Source organism: Silurus aristotelis, assembly GCF_946808225.1.
Source record: "Silurus aristotelis genome assembly, chromosome: 2".
In the NCBI taxonomy this organism is placed as follows: Eukaryota; Metazoa; Chordata; class Actinopteri; order Siluriformes; family Siluridae; genus Silurus; species Silurus aristotelis.
The window spans coordinates 10,329,370-10,340,437 of record NC_139575.1 but is presented as its reverse complement, the minus strand read 5'-3'; the positions used below and the strand labels follow the sequence as shown (position 1 = coordinate 10,340,437).

At 36.7% G+C, this 11,068-nt stretch overlaps 1 long non-coding RNA gene across 1 annotated transcript; it reads left to right on the top strand.

Moving 5' to 3' along the window:
* The first annotated feature begins 4,088 nt into the window (after positions 1-4,088).
* LOC310740804 lies at positions 4,089-6,537 on the top strand. Its single transcript, XR_014537733.1, has 6 exons — positions 4,089-4,173; positions 4,431-4,497; positions 5,197-5,316; positions 5,469-5,642; positions 5,898-6,014; positions 6,128-6,537. It is a non-coding gene; the product is annotated as an uncharacterized lncRNA (long non-coding RNA).
* Positions 6,538-11,068: the final 4,531 nt, after the last annotated feature.

Here is an 11,068-nt window from a genome sequence, read left to right as displayed (position 1 = left end):
TAATTATTAGATCTAAAATACTGAGTAAATAAAATAAAAACAATGAAGGCTTCAATGAAGGTTTAGCATGAATAATATATTTTACTTTTACATTCTACATCATTTTTAATGAAATGTTTCCTAACTTCTCATAGAAGTGATAGATAGATAGATAGATAGATAGATAGATAGATAGATAGATAGATAGATAGATTGAAATGAGTCTAATATATACAGTATATATATATATATATATATATATATATATATATATATATATATATATATATATATATATATATATATATATATATATACACGTTATATACAGTGCTGTGCTAGTTACTTAGAAATAGTACTAGTAAATAGAAATAGTTACTCGTTACTTCATTCAAAAAGTAACTCAATTACTTTGTTCATTACTTACACCAAAAAGTAATGCAAAAGTAACTTTTTAGTAACTTTTTTGAAGATTGTTCTTTAATGTTCCCATTAATGCCCTTTTATGCGTTATGGTCTACAAACACAAAACTGACTTAAACACAAAGTAATTTTTAAACACTATTTTATTAAAGTCAGACCTGCACAAACTGAATATATCACAAGGATTTCTGAAATAAATAACAAAACAAGCTGAATAATATATTTACAATCAAAAACTAAAGTGGCTCCTGCTGTTGTGTTGAGCTCTTAAAAATGTTCCTTTCACAGCTGAAGTATGAAAACTATCCACAATGTAGAGCAGAACACCGGGTTAGCTTCTAGCTACTAGCTCCTCAGGCATGGAGGTCCTGGAGCAGCTTCAACAGATTGGAGTTGCTGTTTATCGCAGTAGATACGACCTTCGAACCAGAAAGACACAGCTTACATTTGACTTAAAAGTTTTTGTCTTTATGCTCAACTAAAGTGAAATAATGAGCATATTTCCACTTTGAGAAACTCGTCTTCCTCTCGACTCAACATTACTGCCGCACAGACCTGAATGAACGGAGACACACCCACAGCGCGTCTTCTTCGTGTTTACAGTGGTTTATTCTCCAATCCTACAATGCGTCTCTGCTGTAAGCAGGTTAGACTGTAGTCTACACTTCAGCCGAAATGAATTCATTAAAAAAAATAACGGAAAACGCACCATATGGTAACGGTAACGGAGTTACTTTATTTAAAAAGTAATGTTACAGTATTAGTTACTGTCAAAAGCAACTGCGTTACAATAACGCGTTATTGCCCAACACGGGTTATTTACACATACATGAATGTGCAATGTTGGGCAGAATGTACAGTATGGATATAAAGATATAAAGATACATATAAATAAAAAGAATAGTGCAGATGTAATAAGGAGTAAAAAAGATATACTATGTAATATGTACATGTATAGTAATGAGGTTATATAGAGTGTTTTGTTTTGTGTTTTGTTTTTTAGTGATCTAGCAGTGTCGTGTAGAGTTCAGTAGTGTGATGGTGGATGGAAAAAAGCTGTCCCTGAACCTGCTGGTTCTGGTGTGTAAGTTCCTGTATCTCCTTCTTGATGGAAGGAGGTTAAACAGTTTATGACTGGGATTTGAAGAGTCCTTGATGATGATGTGAGCTCTGCACAGGTGAAGGTGTTCAATGGCAGGTAGTAGGGTGCCAGTGATGCTTTGGGCGATTTTGACCAGCCTTTGCAGGGCTTTACTTTCACACACAGTGGAGCCTCCATACCATACAGTGATGGAGTTGGTCAGGATGCTCTCGATGATGCAGCAGTAAAAATTAAGCGTTAAAATCCTTGGGGAGAGATGAGCTTTCTTGAGACTTCTCAAAAAGTACACGTATTGTTGTGCCTTCTTAACCAGAGCTGAAGTGTTCTGGTGCCACGACAAATCTTCAGACATGTGAACTGCCAGGAACTTAAAGCTGGATACTCGCTCTACCTCAGTTCCATTGATGTTGACTGGGGGATGTCTTCTGCTGTTGGATTTCCAAAAGTCCAAGATGAGCTCTTTAGTCTTCGAGGCGTTGAGGGCCAGGATGTAGGTGGCACACCATGCTGTCAGGCTTCGGATCTCTTCCCTGTAGGCCGATTCGTCGTTGCTGTCAATCTGGCCGACCACGGTGGTGTCATCTGCATACTTAATGAAGATGTTGGAGTTATACAGTATTAGAAGTTTGTCGATTGTATTGTCAGGAAATTCTTTAGGGAATTGTCAGAAAAGTCTTTTGAGTATGAACAAACATTGAATTCTAGCGTGTGCTTAAGATCCTAGGTCATATATTAAAGTCTGGAGTTCAATGATTAAACATTGTTCAAAGTGTGGATTTCCATTTATCTGTGCTACATACTTTTTGGGGGGGATTTGGGTTTGCATCAACTTCTATTGCAAATCTGATGTTAAGCTGAAGATTCTTTTAATATAGTAAAAGGTAGAGCGGGAAAAACAAAAACATAAATAAAAATAAAAAAACTCATGTGTTTGTATTTATGTAAATTTTTTGTTTATATATTTTATATAGTAAGATTTTAATTTCAGGCAATTGAATGCTAATAATAACATGAACGTGAAGAGCGATGAGTGGGCACCCTGTCTGTTTTCTTTATTTTACAAAAGCACAATATTGTGTTCAAACTAGTTTCTTCCTCTAGTGGTGGATAATATCCAAGAATTTGCATTTGCATTTATGGCATTTGGCACACACCCTTATCCAGAGCAACATTTATCTCATCCATACAACTGAGCAACTATGGGGTTAAGGGCCTTGCTCATGGGCCCAACAGTGGCAGCTTGTTGCAGCTGGGATTTAAACTCATGATATTCAGCCTCAAAGTTCATCACATTAACCACTAACTACCACCTTTCAAGTGGGAGGAAATATAGAAAACTGTCTATGCATGTTACATATTCTTCATTTACCATACTGTTATGTACCGTATATGTTTGCTCTTTGCAAAACAAGCTTTATTATTGCTTCTACTATTTGTGGACTTGTGGCTAAGGATCTTATACTCTAACAACCATGGCCCGGGTTTGACTCCTGTATATGAAACCAACCAGTGAACGGTCAATGCTAGTCTCATGCCAGGAACAATCAGGAGGGTTGTGTCAGGAAGGACATCTGGTGTAAATTCTCTGCCAAATAAAAAAAAACAGATTAATGACCTTCTGTGGTGATCCCTAACAGGAGCAGTTGAAGGGCAACATTATTTTCAAATAAAATAATCACATTCCAGTGTGATACATAAGTGTATAAAACACAGTGAGTACTAATGTAATGGATAACTGTTGGTTTTGTGGATAGATGTAAGATTTCTTACCATTACAATTTAATTTCCTACCCACCCCAACAAAAACTGTTATCCTTCCCTTTAAACTGTGCATTGTCACACTACTTGTATCAATAGATAATATACATAGCCAACAAAATAATTGGAACTTAATTATGCAGTAATTATAAGTGATTAAGTAATAACTGATTAATTATGCAGTATCCTGTAATATAAAATAACAATGATTATCCAAAGCTTTATCTTTACAATGTTTATAAATATTAACTTAATTTGAGACATCTGAGTTGTCCAGGGCTGGGACGCAAAGGTATCAATTACCAAATGCTATATTAAAGAAACATGAAACATCATACAACACACAATAAGACAATAGGGTAATTTATTTCATAAGTTTTTTTTGAAGCAAATATTTTTTGAACAGTACAATACACTGAACTTTGTAAAAAGGTTTTGGATCATTGCTCAGTATTTGCTTCTGATTAGGTAACAGTACAACAATACAAACAAACCATTTTCCTTTCTGGGAAATCTGAGGTAATTTTTTAGTTTTTAATAAGCTAGCATGTAGAAAAGAACTTTGAACTTATTTATCAGAATGCGATCGGTCAATAAAGATTGAGTTTTTAAAATGTATTTATTGGATACTTTCAAAGTCTGTTAACTCTCTCGGTTGCATGAAGTAACCACTGCAGTGATGTTGTGAAAGAGAGAACGTTATTCTCCAGTGGAACTCTCTATTATTCAGTAATGCAGTAAAAATGTCCTATGTGTATATACTGTATAACCACAAAATAAAAAGATAGAAACCCTGGTGTAAATATGATAGCTTCTAATGACTGGCAAAAGTGCAGATTTTAACTCCGCCCACACCAATATAAAAGAAGAAATTGTCCATTTTCTTATCAGTCCCAAGAGGTCTATTTCTGGTAGTATATTCTTTATAAGAAATTTCAATTACATTTAATCATTAACCCTGGACATCTCTAACATTCATGAGACTCTTTTGACTAAAATAAAATAACTAATCTATACATAAATGACAATGTTTTAAAATTACTAGTTTTTCAAAATAATTTTAATATACTGTGACATGAGTTTTATAAATAAAATAAAATAAACAGGGTTTTATAACTATTAATCTTTTTACATATTTACCATTATTTAAACATTTGATATTTGTTAGATACAATTCAACATCAAGATGAAGCTGCTTCTGGCCTTGTTCCTTTTATCTTCTTACTTGTCTTCAGGTAAAATTATTTTCCTTACATTCACACACCTTGTATCTATCAATAATAATAATAATAATAATAATAATAATAATAATAATAATAATAATAATAATAATAAAAAAATCACAACATTTGGCAGATACACTTTTCCAGAGTTACTTATATTTATACAACTGAGCAGTTGCTTTGTTTAGGGGTGGTACTTTGTGGTACTGGGATTTGAACTCATAACATTACACGTCCAACACTTTAACTACTAAACTGCTACCTCAAATAATAATAGTAATAGGTTGAGTATAGTTATTTTATTGTCCTTTTTCTGTTATGCATTTACTATGCATTTTATTTCTAACAGTATATAAGGATCCTTTCATAATTGTATATAAACAAATTATTTCAATCTTTCTTTCATAGAATGATAATTTATACAAAATGTATAATGTATTTTTTTAATGTACATGTATATATGTTTATATGTTGTGTATTTGTCAAGTAGAGTGAACTGTATTAATTTGCACATATTATTATTATTATTATTATTATTATTATTATTATTATTATTATTATGTATTTTAATTGATACAACAACAAAAGTAAATATTAAGATTTTTTACACAAACCAAAATATTTGTAATTGAAAAACTTAAGGCTACAATCCAAAGTATTGCCAGATGTGTTCTATATAATTGTATGATACACTCTTCCCCCTTTCCCTAGTTCTCATGTTGCATTGTTTGAACTGCACAAGTGAGTCGGGTCAGTGCAACACTGAACTTAAACATGAGTGTAATGACAACCAAGTATGTGCTACTTTGAAGTACAGGTTTTTTATATCAGGTAAGTTTCATTAAATGTTTATATATGAGGCTAAATCTATTAATATTTCTGACTGTAATGTAATTATTATGCAAGTTTTTGTCATTTAGTAATGCAATATTTCAAAACTAAAAATGGATAATGGACAATATGATCAAATTGTATTTTTATAGAGGTTAATATGAGTAAAACAGAAGTGAAGCGCAGCTGCCAATTAAGAAATGAATGTGAAAGTTGGAACACATCAAATGCAGGCATCATTTACTCGGGAAATATTGGAATGGCCTCTGTCACATTGTTCATATCCTGCTGTGACTCTGATAATTGCAACAACATTGTCATTCCTGGTAAGAAACTTCTATAGATTGTGCCATTTAAAGATAACATTTCTGACTAATTTAGCTATTATTATATAAATATATTATTATTATTATTATTATTATTATTAGTGTTGTAATAATAATAATAATATTAATAATAATAATAAATACAAATAAACAACAATAATAATATAGAAAAAAATAATATACTATTACTACTACTAATAATATTTATTTAATCCAATCCACATTTATAATTATAAAAGGAATTTTGTTTCATAGAACTAGACAGCAAGCCTAACGATCTACAATGTATGGGCTGTAACAGCTTGGCAGACACAGTCTGTAATACTACTGTGTCCTGTGTGGGAAATGAAGATCAATGTATTCAAATCCAAAGTAGGTTTTACCCCTAGTTTAATCCTTACTAATAAAATGGCTATAGCCTTATTCTTTTCTTCAGGACTTTGATTTCAAATTCAAATTGGCTATGTCTATATGTTTTCCCTTAGACGAATCGCCTGTATTTTGGACCCCAGCTGAAAAAAGTCAAACCCTGGGATGCATCTCTAAATCTATGTGTGACATGGCTACTAACAAACTAAAGTTGAATCAAACCTTGTGTTGCTCTGAGAACTTTTGTAATAAGTTGTGAATTCTGTATCAGGCTGGCTTTACTCTTCCTGATGTTTTATCTAAAAATCATCAAAAACAATTATACATTAATTTCCCACAAACTGTATATTGCACTCTTCAGATTTTTTCTTAAAAAGTTTATAACAATGGAAATGAGGATAAGGGCAAAAAAACAGCCATAGAATATTTGCTGATAAAATAAGTAAAAGTGTCTAACAGTAAAATGCTTTTAGGGATTTAATTAATGTGGTCAAACTATGAATAAAATGTCTTCATTGTTGCATAACTGTGCATTGTGTATGACTCAAACTGTATTTTAATTGAAATAAGCAACATTTCTATTTGATGAAAATATCTTATAAGCTTATAAAATATATAAATTTGAATATATAAAATATTGTACATATATTCAGTTGTGAAAAGAAGAATTAGATCATGAAGTACTTCAGCTGGTTTCACTTCCAACAGAGAGCACATCACCTGCATACCACATAATTGATTAATTTTACAGGCATAGGCAGTGCAAATATTTACATAATATTTCAGCCCAGAGTTACTCTTCAAACCACATGGACATTTATACCTAAGGCAAAAAAAAAACATTCACACAAATGGATTATGTAATGTTCTGTTTGGTTGGATGTTGGATATCCATATAATTTTTCTTTGCATCTGGCACAGCAAATAGATACAAAAACTATAAAAAAATAAATAAAACAATTTCATAGCTCTTTTAACAAACATGAGACTTTACAGAAATATATAGATTCTGATGATGAAACCCTAGCTGACAACAGGAGAGAGATGTTAGTGAGAGAGAGATTGCTTTAAGGAGATATTTGCAGGGGTATCGTTGCAGTCTGTTTGTAATTACTTGTAAATGAACATGTCCAACTTATTGTGTGACCTCAAAGGGCCCTTGATACATCTTTTGTATTTGGCAGACATCCGTTAAGGGCACAGCAGTGGCAGCTTGGTGGTAACTCCGAGGAGAGTCGCACACCCAGTGAGCTGGATGAGTGTTTCCTGCACACCGCGTCACAGCCTCCTGCCGGGGCCTACCATTCTTCCTCGACCTGCACACCGAGGTGTCCAGGTCCTGGGAGACCCCATACACGGCCCGTACCTTTCCCCCACGTGCAGGGTTCAAGGAGTGTGGCTATGGGGTGAACAGGAAGTGTGCACCCTCCTAAGGAAAGGGGCCATCAAGGTGGTTCCTCCCTTAGTCAGAGAGTCAGGCTTCTACAGCCAGTACTTCATTGTCCTGAAAAAGTTTGGCGGATTGCGGCCGATCCTAGATCTGCGCTCCTTGAACCACTCACTCGTGAGGCTCAGGTTTAGGATGCTCACCCTCAAGGAGGTAGTGTCTCAGATCAAGTCCGAGGATTGGTTTGTCACAATAGATCTAAGGGACGCCTATTTCCACATAGCCATCTTTCCACTCACAGGTGGTTCCTAAAGTTTGCTTCGGGGCCGAAGCTTCCTAATATCGGGTCCTCACGTTCGGCCTAGCACTCTCACCCCGCACATTCTAAACTATATCAATGACTGGTTGATATTAGCTCGAGCTTTAGGTAGTCCAGAAACGAGATGTCATTTTCACCTGTATGAAAGGAACTGGGGTTAAGACTAAATGCATAGTGTGGGACTCAACCGTGTTGCAGGCAGAACTGTCTCCCGCCCAGATCGAAGCTATCCTCACAGCAGTCAGGAGAGTAAGAGAAGGCCAGACACTTACTGTGAAGCAGTTCCAGAGGCTGCTGGGTCTCATGGCGGCAGCGTCCAAAGTAATCCCACTTGGCCTCCTCCATATGAGACCCCTCCAGTGGTGGCTCAGAGACAGAGGGTTCTCCCGAAAGGGCAATCCACTCCGTATTATAAAGCTCTCGCGGCAAGCCCTTCGAGCCTTAAATATATGGGAAGAACCTACGTTCCTGTCTTAAGCGCCTTGTAATCGCATAACACTAATGACGGACGCATCCCTCACGGGGTGGGGAGCGGTCATGAGTGGCCACTCCGCCCTAGGCAGGTGGAACGAGCTACATCTTTCATGGCACATAAACTGCCTGGAGATGATGTCTGTGTTTTTGGCTAAAAACTAAAGCACTTAAAACCTCTGAGACCCGAGAGATTGCCACGTGCTGGTCGGTACGGACAACACGTCGGTGGTCTCGTACATCAACCACCAGAGGGGGGGGTCTCCGATCTCGCCCCCTGTACAGGCTGGGGCAGCAGATCCTCCTTTAGTCCCAGGAAAAACTCCTCTTGTGAGATCAGTTTATATCCCTGGCCATCTAAATTGAAGAGTGGACGCCCTTTCAAAGCAAGGGCCGAGGCCCGGGGAATGGAGGCTTCAGGAGCCCAGGTGGATCTGTTGGTGACTCAGGAGACTTTACACTGTCCCCTCTGGTTCTCTCTCTCTCACCCATCCCCACTGGGGCTGGACGCCATGGTGCAGATGTGGCCGAAGCTAAGTCTGTGGGGCCTCCTGGTGGCACCTCGGTGGCCGGGCAGACCATGGTTTACGGACCTGGTGTCCCTCCTCGAGTGACCTCCTTGGGAAATCCCTCCCCAGGGGGATCTCCTCTCTCAGGCAGGAGGAACCCTGGTTCACCCCCGCCCAGATTTATGGAAGGTATGGCTGTGGCCCCTGAGGGGGCACAGTTTCTAGCAGCTGGTCTCTCTACTGAGGTAGTGGAGTCGAGCCTCCATTCCAGAGCGCCCTTCACGAGGAGGTCATACGACGCTACATAGCACCTGTTCACCACATGGTGTAAGCACCACCAGTTAGACCCAGTCTACTGCCCGGTTGGTTCAGTTCTGGAGTTCTTGCAGAAACAGTTCACCACAGGGTTGGCTCATCAACCCTGAAGGTTTATGTGTCTGCTATCGTGGTTTATTGTACCCTGCCCGCGGGGTAGTCGCTAGGGAAAAACCCTCTTGTGACATGTTTCCTACGCGGCACCCAGAGGCTGAGGCCTGGGATGCGATCCAAAGTGCCTGTGTGGGACTTGGCCATTGTGTTGGCGGCTCTATCTGAGCCCCCCTTTGACCGAGGTGGCCCTTAGGTACCTGTCTGTAAAGACCGCTTTTTTTCTGGCAATAAAAAAATTTTTGGGAAAAAATTTTTCCTTCCACCAGTTCTGCTGCATCCATGTTGAGGTGGAGCATTCAGTCATGTAATGATGCAGATGCAGTTACAGTTTTAATATAGACAGGCAGACGAATCCAAAACAGTCACACAGGTAACAAGCAGCTTGACGAAACTAGACTGAGAGCAAAGTTGTTAAATAAACAAAACAAAGACTTACAGGCCTGGAATAATCTTTGTGCACATAGACAAACATGAGTGTGTGGTTTTGGGGGGGTGGAATGGGGGAATCTAAGGGTCTTAAGAATCTAGCCTATGGTGGCCATATTTGAAGGCTGCAATGCCTGCTGGAAAGTGGAGTTCCTTATATGATCTGACTTGACACATTACAATAACCCCTTTAAGGATAGGAGTAATTTATTGTCTTTAATACCTATTAAAAGCCCACTGAGCATTTAATTTACATTTTTAGTACTAATGAAATGAATAATACGGGAAAAAGATTTATGAACAAGTCAGATTTATGATTAAGACGTATATAGTTATATATATATATATATATATATATATATATATATATATATATATATATATATATATATATATATATATATATATATATATATATATATCATAAGATTATCCTATGTCATAGAACAAAACAGAAAGCCAAATGGTCTGAGATGTATGACATGTGACAGTCTCTGGGTGGAAAATTGTGGGAAACACAAACACAAGATCCAATTTTTCTTATTGGGAAAAAGACATTGGGATGCATTTCTAAACCCTTCCAAAGCACACTTAATAAAGATTCCAGTTAAGATCAAAACCAATATTGAAATGTAATTAATTTTGATTGAAAACTTTTTTGAACCACGGATTATACTAGACAGGAAAAATACATGCTTATTACCTCAATAATAAAATGAAGGTACTGATTTCAAAGTGACTGAGGGGTTCTTTTTTGAATGCACATACACAAAACACAAGACTGGAAATCTTAGATCTGTGTATTGTAGATGTTCACAAATTACTTTATTTCTACACACATTCTTGGCCCCATTCTCCTGTTCTCTTTGTTAGACTTTCTGCATATATATTTTATGCCATACTCTGGAGGCTTTTATCATAAATTATACAGACTCACTAAGCTTTCCATTTGCTAGACAGATGTTTTTTTTTGAGGAAGAAAAGGAGGACTTGTTCATAATTTAGAGGTAATACTGTCCAGGCCCAGAAATAAATAACTCAACACACAGACAAATAAACGAACAGAACAATAATACAAAGTACTACTCCCTTCACAATGTAGCATAATACCTGTTAAAACTTGAATAATGCTAATTAAGAAGCATTAGATATCACTGTTTTTTTTTATAAACTATATATACACTTATATATCCAGTTTCTGGGCACCACCATTTCCCAAGACCTGAAATGGGAGTCCAACATAAACTCCATACTCAAAAAGGCCCAGCAGAGGATGTACTTTATATGCCAATTAGGGAAATATAGACTGCCACAGGAGCTGTTGATGCAGTTCTACACTGCATTCATTGAATCTGTACTGTGCACATCAATCACCATCTGGTTTGGAGCAGCAACAAAACAACAGAAAAAATAATTGGTGCTCCCCTGCCCACTCTCCAGGACTTGTACCATACAAGAACCAGAACCTAGACAAAAAAAATAAAAATCACTACTGACCTTCGCACCCTGGACACAA